The following is a 10,131-nucleotide window of genomic DNA, read 5'->3' as shown; positions in this document are numbered from 1 at the left end:
CTTGATTATTGAAATTGATTTAAATCATGAATAAGAATATTTTGAAATAATGCAAAGTAAAATAATATGAAATAAAAATCAATAAATGAAAGAGCTAGGAATATATTGAAACAAATAATCGAGGTGACAATAATATTAGAAAAGATGAAGGTATAATGTAATAATGGAATTGAACACGAAATGAAAATAATGAATGTATACACATAATAATAATATTAAGAATGCGTGCGTACGATGACATATGTATATATAGCAATATTAAAAATTCATACAACACGCATAGAACATGTACAGTATATGCATACCTTAGAAATGATAAGAATAATAATAAAACTATTTTGTACACTACACAAATACATACACACACATATATATATAAACAATAGTATATACAATAAAATATTAGAAATATGTGTACAATAGTGTAAAAGAAAAATATAACTAATAATATTAAAATATATACAATGATAATATATATATAAAAGATATATGTATATATAATTATATATTATAATATTAAAATATAATAATACAACATAAAAAACATGACACAAATAAAGTATAGTATTAAGAACACATATATATAATACATGAAGAATATACATAATACTAAAATATTTAGGTAATATATGCGTATATTGAAAACTAGTAATAATATTACCGAGGTATATACAAATATATCAAGTATATATACGTATTATAAATATATAAATATATAACAAAGCATAAACTAATAAAAATAATAAGAATAATAATAATGATAACATTGGAATATAAAAGAAACAAACATAACATTAATAAAATATTAAAATAAAGTGAAATAAAAATATTAAATATGAAAATATATATAGGTATACACGTACATAATAAAAATATATACTAATACATAATAATAATAATGGTAATACTAATAATACTAATAATATAAAAATAACAAGGATATTTAATAAAGATATAAAAATCAACAAAAAAGGACTAAAATTGAATTAAAAACAAAGTTGTGGGGCCAATTTGAAATGAAAACAAAGAAAAGGGACTTAATTGTACGCGCGTGAAACGTTGGGGGACCGAAACAACAATTATTCCTTTCCATTAAAACGCAGCACATTGGCGGGGACTAAATCGAAAAGCGCGAGAAATTATAGGGCCAAATTGAAAACCTTAAAAAACTTAATTGTGAAGCATCAGAAAAGCGGAAGGACTGCGCGCATAAATATCCCATTCAAACGAAAACACGCGGATCCTCTAGCGGGTCGGGTCGGATGGGTCGGGCATGGCCAAAACGACGTCGTTTTGGGGCTTAAGTGTAGCCCCCAAAATGACGTCGTTTTGGAGGGCTATATAAGGCCTTAAATAACCCAAAAAATCATTTGGGGAGAGGAACGAAAAAAAAGAAGAGAGAGGGAAGAGAGAAGGGAGAGAGAAGAGAGGGGAATCCGGCCAGGGGCCTGTCACCGGACGGCCACCAGAGGCTCGCCGGCGCCGGCCACCGCACGCGGTGGCCGAAAAAGGTAAAAAATATATTTTTTTATTTTCTTCCTATTTTTTTATGCTTAATAGTTTTTATGTTTTGATATTTTTTAGTATTTTTATGTAAAAAACAAAGTCAAAACAGTAAAGAAAAAAAGAAAAAAAAAGTCACCTTAGGTTTTAGATTTGATTCTCCGATTTGGTGTTAGAGCCCCTGATTGTATATGTATTTTCGAATGGTTCTTGTATTTAATCTGTTAATATTGAAAGAAAATCTTTGTTTTCATAGCAAAAAAAATCCCCCTTTACAAATGTTTATTTCTCAGCTTTATAGCCGACTACAAAACTAGGAAAATATTGTTTATCTTTTGTCCCATTCTGTTTGGTCTGCTTCTGTCTTTGCAGGGTATGGAGGAGCTAGTGGTGGAGGAGGAGCATGCGGCGGCAGATGGTGTCAGACGCGTGGGGGTATGGGGCTGCTATAGTGGAGCAGTGTATGGGGCTAAGTACATGTGGGGAAGGTTGCGGCTGAGTAGGCTAAGGTTTCTGAAACCCTAAGTCTGGAGTTTGGGCTTCTGGGCTTGGGTCAAGTGTTGGGTTTTGGGTAGTTGGGCTAAGGTTTGGGCTTGTTTTGTTTAATGGGCTTATTGGGTTAGGGGTTTTTGGATTAGGGTAGGTTAGTTATTGGGTTTTGGGGGTGGCCCAAAATTGGCCTGTACAGTATGTAAACTCTAGAATAGTAAATTTTATTAAAATACCCCTAAGTATGAGAATTATTGTTTTACCCCTAAGTGCAAAATGACCGTTATACCCCTAGGGTTAATTTTGACTGAAATGCATGATATTCTGATTATGTTTGATATATGCCATGACATGTATATCTGTTGCATGGGGTCTGGGTTATGTTATGGAGGAAGAACCCGTTCTGGTGGCTGTGCCACATATTCTGATATAAGCAGCTTTGGTGCGGATTATAGTTAGTGCTGCAACCGGTGCTAACACTGTAAGTGTAGGGATGGCGTGGGTGATTTATTCCCCACAGGAAGTGTAGGGATGGACAGAGGCAAGTGCAGGGTTGGATGGGTTTATCATGCATTAATCATATAAGACTGTATTGAAATGGGCTTAACTGTGTTAATATGGGCTAGGCCCAATATACTCTGGTACTATAAGGGGCTACGACCCAAATTAATATTGATATGGGCTAAGGCCCAGTTAACACTGATTTCTGAATAGGGCTTAGGCCCAGAAAAGCTTGAACTGTTTTGGGCTCTGGTTGGGATACTTTACACACTGAGTTTTCCAAACTCACCCCCTTTCTCTTCCATCCTTGCAGGTGAGCCCTAGTTGGTAGACTTGGAGCTGAGCGGGATTCAGAGTGGTCACGAAGATTAAATTTATGGTTTTTAAATAAGTTTCAATTATCTTCCTTTTAAATTTCGCATTTATTTTTATTATTTCTATTTTGGTTAAAGTTGTAATAAGGCCGCTCTATTATTTTTATTTTGGGTTTTTAAATTACTTAAATCGTTTTCAACTTGAGATTCACATCACTTAAATTGATTCCTTAAAATTTGTTAGCTCTAGGGCGCGTTTTATAAAAGTTACTTATTTTCAAAATGTCACGATAAACGAGCAAAGCTTCCGCAACGTAAATGTTTTCAAAGGAAATAAATATTTTAAATAGACTTAAACTTAATTTGTTCGTGGACAAGTAATAAGCTTAAAGTGTGGCAATGGATGTGTGCATGTCTAGGATTGGATCATGGAAGAGCTAGGTACTTAAGCAGTGTAATTGACTCACCTCCTCTTTTCTTGAATCCTACTTGGTGCGTAGTATCCATTCACTTTAAGCCATAACAAAGAAGGTTTGATTTTTCGATACTTATCTGTTTTTAAAATAACATGTTTCTGCCACTACAAAGGTTTACAAGTTTTCAAAGTTTCCCATAAGATTTTACAAGGTTGTTAACAATGTTTTGATTATTACAATAAATCACGTTTTGGAAAAAAAATAAGGCTAAGGTTTTATACAAGTTTAAACGGTAAAAGTTTCTAAACATCAAGAAGGGTTTTAAATGAAAACATGGTTTTCGAAAAACACTTCAATGTGACACGCCGGATTCGGTCATAACGTCTGGGCCGAGTTTGGGGTGTTACATTTATTGGTATCAGAGCCTAGGTTGCAACAACTCGGCTGTGGATCGGGTCCAAAAAGGCTTTCGAAAATTTTTAAACCCAATAAGGGTATTTTTAGAAAAAAATCCAAAATTTTTTGAGATTTTTTTTCAAACTTGTCTTCTTCAAAATACACTTGTTTTGAGAATTTGATTTTAAAGAGGTTAGATTCTTTTAAGTTTTCTGAAATCTAATGTGGCACACTGAATCCCCAGCACCAAGTCTGTAAGTACTTTTGCCTTAAATACTGTACTAAAACCTTACTGTAGATAGGATTGAGACTTTACTATGATACTGTAGCTAGGTTGATACTGAAACCATAGAGACTGAGACAGTAGGTACTAAAAACCCAAAAAGATTAAGACTGTAGCTAGGCTATGATTCTGTAAAGAACAAAAACTCTAAAATACTATCTCTGTATAAGACAAATGAATAAATAGTAAAATTTTTGATATCTTTGTAGTTATTTGATATGTGTACTGGTAATGTAGAGTATTGATATGGATTCTGAAGGTAAGCAAAGTCTGCCAACTTCGGGTAGCGGTAACTCGGAGCTTGGTACTGAGGCACTGGCCGAGTTAGTAAGAAAAGTGGTAGAGGTAAGAAAAGGAAGGATCTTAGTTCTTAGAAGACTAAGCCTCGTTCTATGAAACATGTGAAGACACGACCAAACTTTTCAACCTGCAAGAACTGCAACGGGCGTCATCTGGGTGAATGCCATAGAAAGACAGAAGCATGCTTTAGATGTGGGTCCAAGGAGTATCGAGCTCGGGATTGCCAAGTTTATTTTATTTAAATATGTGTTACGAGTTGTATGCATGCTTGATAAACGTTTCTTTACTTTGGTAATGAGATATTCTGGAAGAATTATTTTTAATTAGAGTGCGCAGCAGAAGCATAGTGGTTTGACTTGAGTAATACGATTAGTTGATAGTTTGAAATTTCAAGGACGAAATTTCTTTAAAGGAAGTAGAGTTGTAACGCCCCAATTTTTGGGCTTGGAAGTATTGGGCCTTGAGTCTAGGATCGGGTAGAAGACAGCCCAAATAATTTGGATATTATTATTATTAGAAAAATATTACTGTATGTATGTTTGAAAATTTTTAAGAAAATTATTATTACTATAATTATTACTATTATATAGGAAATATATATAAATTGGGCAAGACTGGCCATGAAGAAGCGTATCTGGCCCAGTGGTTAGCATGCAAGGTAGGGGGAAGGAGAGCTGGGGTTCGACTCCTCCCAGCATGTGCAAAAGTGTTTTATTTTTCCATATCAGGGAACGACGCAGGAAAGATTTATATATAGTTGGGGTTAAAAGGTAACATAAAGGGAAGCTCGGTCCAGTGGTAGTGGCACTGGAGTGTGGTATAGTTCCTAGGTTCGAGGGTTGGCGCATGCAAAGGCTTGTTTTTATAGAAGCCAAGTCGCACTAAAGTAGGGTTTAAGAATGATTGCGACCGAGTTATGCTACAAGGAGTGCCTATGGTGCAGTGGCAGCAGCGTGATGGGCATGCGGAGAGGGCGCAGGTTTGAGTCCTGGCGCGGGTGAATTCCGCTTTATTTTTAAAGCGGGCCAGAACTGAAGCAGGTAAGGTTTATAATTAATTGTAACCATATTCTAGTAAATGAGAAAGCGTGGTGCAGTGGCCAATAGCTCGGGCGAAGGCGCAAGGGGGCAAGGTGGATGGAGGTCTGGGGTTCGAGCCTTATCTCTCGCACGCAAGGTTGGGATTTTTGCTGCATGCGTGGAGAAGGAGTTGGGGTCTGATCAGGACTCTTGGCAGCATGCCTGAGGCGGTGCAAACGGTGGGCTGATTGGTCAAGAGTTTGAATGGAATTCAAACATTGAATGTGACCAAAAATAAAGGAGCAATTCGGGGAATTAGAATTTTGGAAGAATTCCTATGCCGAAATACACTCACTCGGCCATAGCTAATAAGTGCTGTATATTTTGGCCTTTAGGATTCAATTTTTTTTCTTCGCTATTTTCTTTTCTTTTCTTCTCTCCTCTCTCCATTGCTTCCTTTCTTCTTCTTTTTTTCCTCTATAGTCGAATCTTTCTACTATTTTACTCATCACCACTTTCTTATCATTTGCTCCTAAGCCTTATGCACAAAAGCCGAAATCCTGAAAGCCTATATTTTTTCTGTGCCGATTTCTTTTAGCCAAACCCTCTGATTCTTCTCCATCTTGTGGCCGATTCTTTCTTCTTCTAAACCCTAAAGTTCTATCGACAAAGCCAGTACAAAACTCTCATATCTCATCTTCTTCACTGTTTCAAAAAGCTGAAAACCCCATAGTTTTAGAGGCATAGCCGAATCTTTAGACCAAAAAAGGGTCATTCTGCTAGGGTTTGAGGGTTAGATCTACATTAGAATCGAATAAAAACTAAAGTGAAATCGTTGGCTGAAGGAACCGTTGGTAAGTTTTTGAAACTATTTTTTTATTTCGGGAATTAAGAAAAGTCGAAACCCTTATGGGTGGCTAGCGTTTTGGACTAAGGGTTTTGTGCCTCTTTCTGTTTGGTTGTGTAAGTGTTAGCGTGAGCAAGGGGACGTACAATAAAGGGCTTGAAGACTAATTCGGTTGGCTCTTCAGATCTAACCCATATTTCGGCAAAAGGTAAAGAACTCTGGGATCTAAGGCTATGTTGGCCGAATATGGTAAGGGGTTAAATACATAGTTTGTTTTTGATATTTAGATTGATGTGGTAGTAATCCAATTGTAGGCAGTTCGTGTGTGTGGATCTTTCCAACGTACCGTTCTAAATCAGGTGTGTAAACGACACCCACTCATAGCCTAGATCGGCAAAAACCAAAAAGCGAAAAAGCTGAAAAGCCAGCATTTGTGAACTTGCGAGCGTGCGAGCGCTGGTGAGGTGGTTTGGTTATTAATTTTGGTAATCGCAAGTAGTATGATTGTAGAGTGCGCAATTTCGTGCACTTCGGTATATTTTGGCTTAATGGGCCGAAAACGGGTTAGTGGGCCAACGGGCCTAATTCGGTAAAAACGCTCGGTAAGTGCTTCTATTAATGTGTTAATGGTTAGAATATGTATGTAAACTCTAGAATAGTAAATTTTATTAAAATACCCCTAAGTATGAGAATTATCGTTTTACCCCTAGGTGCAAAATGACCGTTATACCCTTAGGGTTAATTTTGACTGAAATGCATGATATTCTGATTATGTTTGTTGTATGCCATGACATGTATATCTGTTGCATGGGATTTGGGTTATGTTATGGAGGAAGAACTCGTTCTGGTGGCTGTGCCACATATTCTGATATAAGCAGCTTTGGTGCGGATTATAGTTAGTGCCGCAACCGGTGCTAACTCTGTAAGTGTAGGGATGGCGTGGGTGATTTATTTCCCACAGGAAGTGTAGGGATGGACGGAGGCAAGTGCAGGGTTGGATGGGTTTATCATGCATTAATCATATAAGACTGTATTGAAATGGGCTTAACTGTGTTAATATGGGCTAGGCCCAATATACTCTGGTACTATAAGGGGCTACGGCCTAGATTAATATTGATATGGGCTAAGGCCCAGTTAACACTGATTTCTGGATAGGGCTTAGGCCCAGAAAAGCTTGAACTGTTTTGGGCTCTGGTTGGGATACTTTACACACTGAGTTTTCCAAACTCACCCCCTTTCTCTTCCATCCTTGCAGGTGAGCCCTAGTTGGTAGACTTGGAGCTGAGCGGGATTCAGAGTGGTCACAAAGATTAAATTTATGGTTTTTAAATAAGTTTCAATTATCTTCCTTTTAAATTTCGCATTTATTTTTTATTATTTCTATTTTGGTTAAAGTTGTAATAAGGCCGCTCTATTATTTTTATTTTGGGTTTTTAAATTACTTAAATCGTTTTCAACTTGAGATTCACATCACTTAAATTGATTCCTTAAAATTGGTTAGCTCTAGGGCGCGTTTTATAAAAGTTGCTTATTTTCAAAATGTCACGATAACCAAGCAAAGCTTCCGCAACGTAAATGTTTTCAAAGGAAATAAATATTTTAAATAGACTTAAACTTAATTTGTTCGTGGACAAGTAATAAGCTTAAAGTGTGGCAATGGATGTGTGCATGTCTAGGATTGGATCATGGAAGAGCTAGGTACTTAAGCAGTGTAATTGACTCACCTCCTCTTTTCTTGAATCCTACCTGGTGCGTAGTGTCCATTTACTTTAAGGCATAACAAAGAAGGTTTGATTTTTCGATACTTAACTGTTTTTAAAATAACATGTTTCTGCCACTACAAAGGTTTACAAGTTTTCAAAGTTTCCCATAAGATTTTACAAGGTTGTTAACAATGTTTTGATTATTACAATGAATCACGTTTTGGAAAAAAAAATAAGGCTAAGGTTTTATACAAGTTTAAACGGTTAAAGTTTCTAAACATCAAGAAGGGTTTTCAATGAAAACATGGTTTTCAAAAAACACTTCAATGTGACACGCCGGATTCGGTCATAACGTCTGGGCTGGGTTTGGGTGTTAAAAAAATGGCCTTTTTTTGTCTACATGGGCAGAGACACGACCGTGTGTCTCAGCCGTGTGTGACACATGGCCAAGTGACACGGCTGTGTGTCCTCTTGTAACTTTAATTTGCGCAAAACAAAATGCTCACATGGCCTACCACAGGGGCGTGTGGCTTGGCCGTATGAACCAAGTTAGAGAGTTACACGAGTATGGGCACAGGTTGGGACATAGTTGTGTGCCCCTATCTCAAATACCCACACGGCTTGAGATACGACTGTGTCTCTTGACCATGTGAGCCACACGGCCTGGACACACGAGCATGTGTCCCCTGCACCTTTGAGAAATTTTAATGTTTTCCAAAAAATTCTTTGAGTATCCGATTTAGTCCCGACTTATTTCTAAAGTGTATTTTGGGCCTTGAGGGCTCGCATAAGTGACTATATTTGTTTTTGATTGGTTTTCAATATGAATGTTATTTTATATGAAATATTTGTTTATTTGATTTGTAAACTTCGATAATACTCCGTAACCCTGTTCCAGCAATGGATTCGAGTTAGGGGTGTTACATCATTCACAACAGTGGAATTCTTAACCCAAAACATAGGTAAATGATATCCTATCATTGACATTACATGGTTGATTAAAAATAAACGTGGCCACAAGTCATCTATCTTTGTGATGGATGACTTGATCACTATTTGATAGTGATTGACTTTTCATGAAGGAAGATGTAATGGTTACCATGATATGAAATAGGATCATATTGGGATAACGAATATTATCTCAAAGATATCCTCTGAGGGTAACACACTTATGACAAGGTCATTAGACGAGTACTGAGTAGTTAGTTTCGTAATGGTATGTCGTTGGGGAGAGCTTAGTCACGATACTATAGTGGAATACCTTTGTAACTAAATGAGTTTATAATTAATATGCGAAAAGCCAAAACTTAATTATTATTTGAGCCTCAACTACATATGTTTAATCAGCCCCTCCGCTAATTCGTTGAAACAAGAAATGAATTGTCTGTTTTGAATAAAAATGAATGAAATGAATAGAAAAAATGGAATGAATAGAAAAAAAGAAATGAGAAACATTTAGGAATAATTATCGTTTTCCCCGAAACAGAGAAATAGAATCATTTGAAAATGAATGTAGGTTTCCAAAAAAATGGAAATTGAAATTGAAATGATCTATTTGCAATATATGGATTACTTAAAAAACGATCAAACGAATTATTTTATGTTTTTGGACTATCTTGAAACCCGAAAATGAAAAAAAATCATTCGGTCATAGTGAACTTGTTGAGCTGTGAAATATTGAACATATTTTCTCGAAATTTTGCCAAGGGTAAAATTGTCAAAATTTTATTGGGAGTAAAATAGAGATGAGAAAATTATTTTATATATAAATATTAATGTATATTTTGGGAAATATAAAAACTGAAATGGGGTTGGATCATTACAAAGTACTAAATCAAAATGGCCCAAGAAGTACTCGTAATTGAACTTGATGTGAAAGAGGTCCAAAACCCCTCATGTAATGTGAAGGGTGGCAATCCTATTAGGAATACTAAGGTTTGCCTTCTACCCCTCTCCTACTCTATGTAGGAAGTTGTTTTTCTATGTGAAATAAATCACTACAACTCAACAAGGGTTTATGTAATGACCCAAAATTTGCGGGCACCGGAAAAGTGAGTTATAGGGCCTCGGTCTTAGTAAATCGAGTCATAAATAATTATTAAAAGTAATTATGAGTTTAGTTGAGTGCATAATTAGGATTTAATTAGGTGAATTTAGTCTAATTAAGAATAATTAAGAAAAAAGGACTAAATAGAATAACGTGTAAAAGTTGAATTATAGATTAAAAGAAATCATAAAGGTTCAAATGGGTAATTAAGCCACATTTGGTATATGAGGCTGCAAACATTAAAAAAAATCTAAGAACTTTGTTAAGTTATAAATTATAAATATATTATTTTAATTATAAATTGTATTAAATT

The sequence above is a fragment of the Gossypium hirsutum genome, chromosome A12 (genome assembly GCF_007990345.1).
Source record: "Gossypium hirsutum isolate 1008001.06 chromosome A12, Gossypium_hirsutum_v2.1, whole genome shotgun sequence".
NCBI classification, from domain to species: domain Eukaryota; kingdom Viridiplantae; phylum Streptophyta; class Magnoliopsida; order Malvales; family Malvaceae; genus Gossypium; species Gossypium hirsutum.
Note: the sequence above shows the minus strand (reverse complement) of the source record.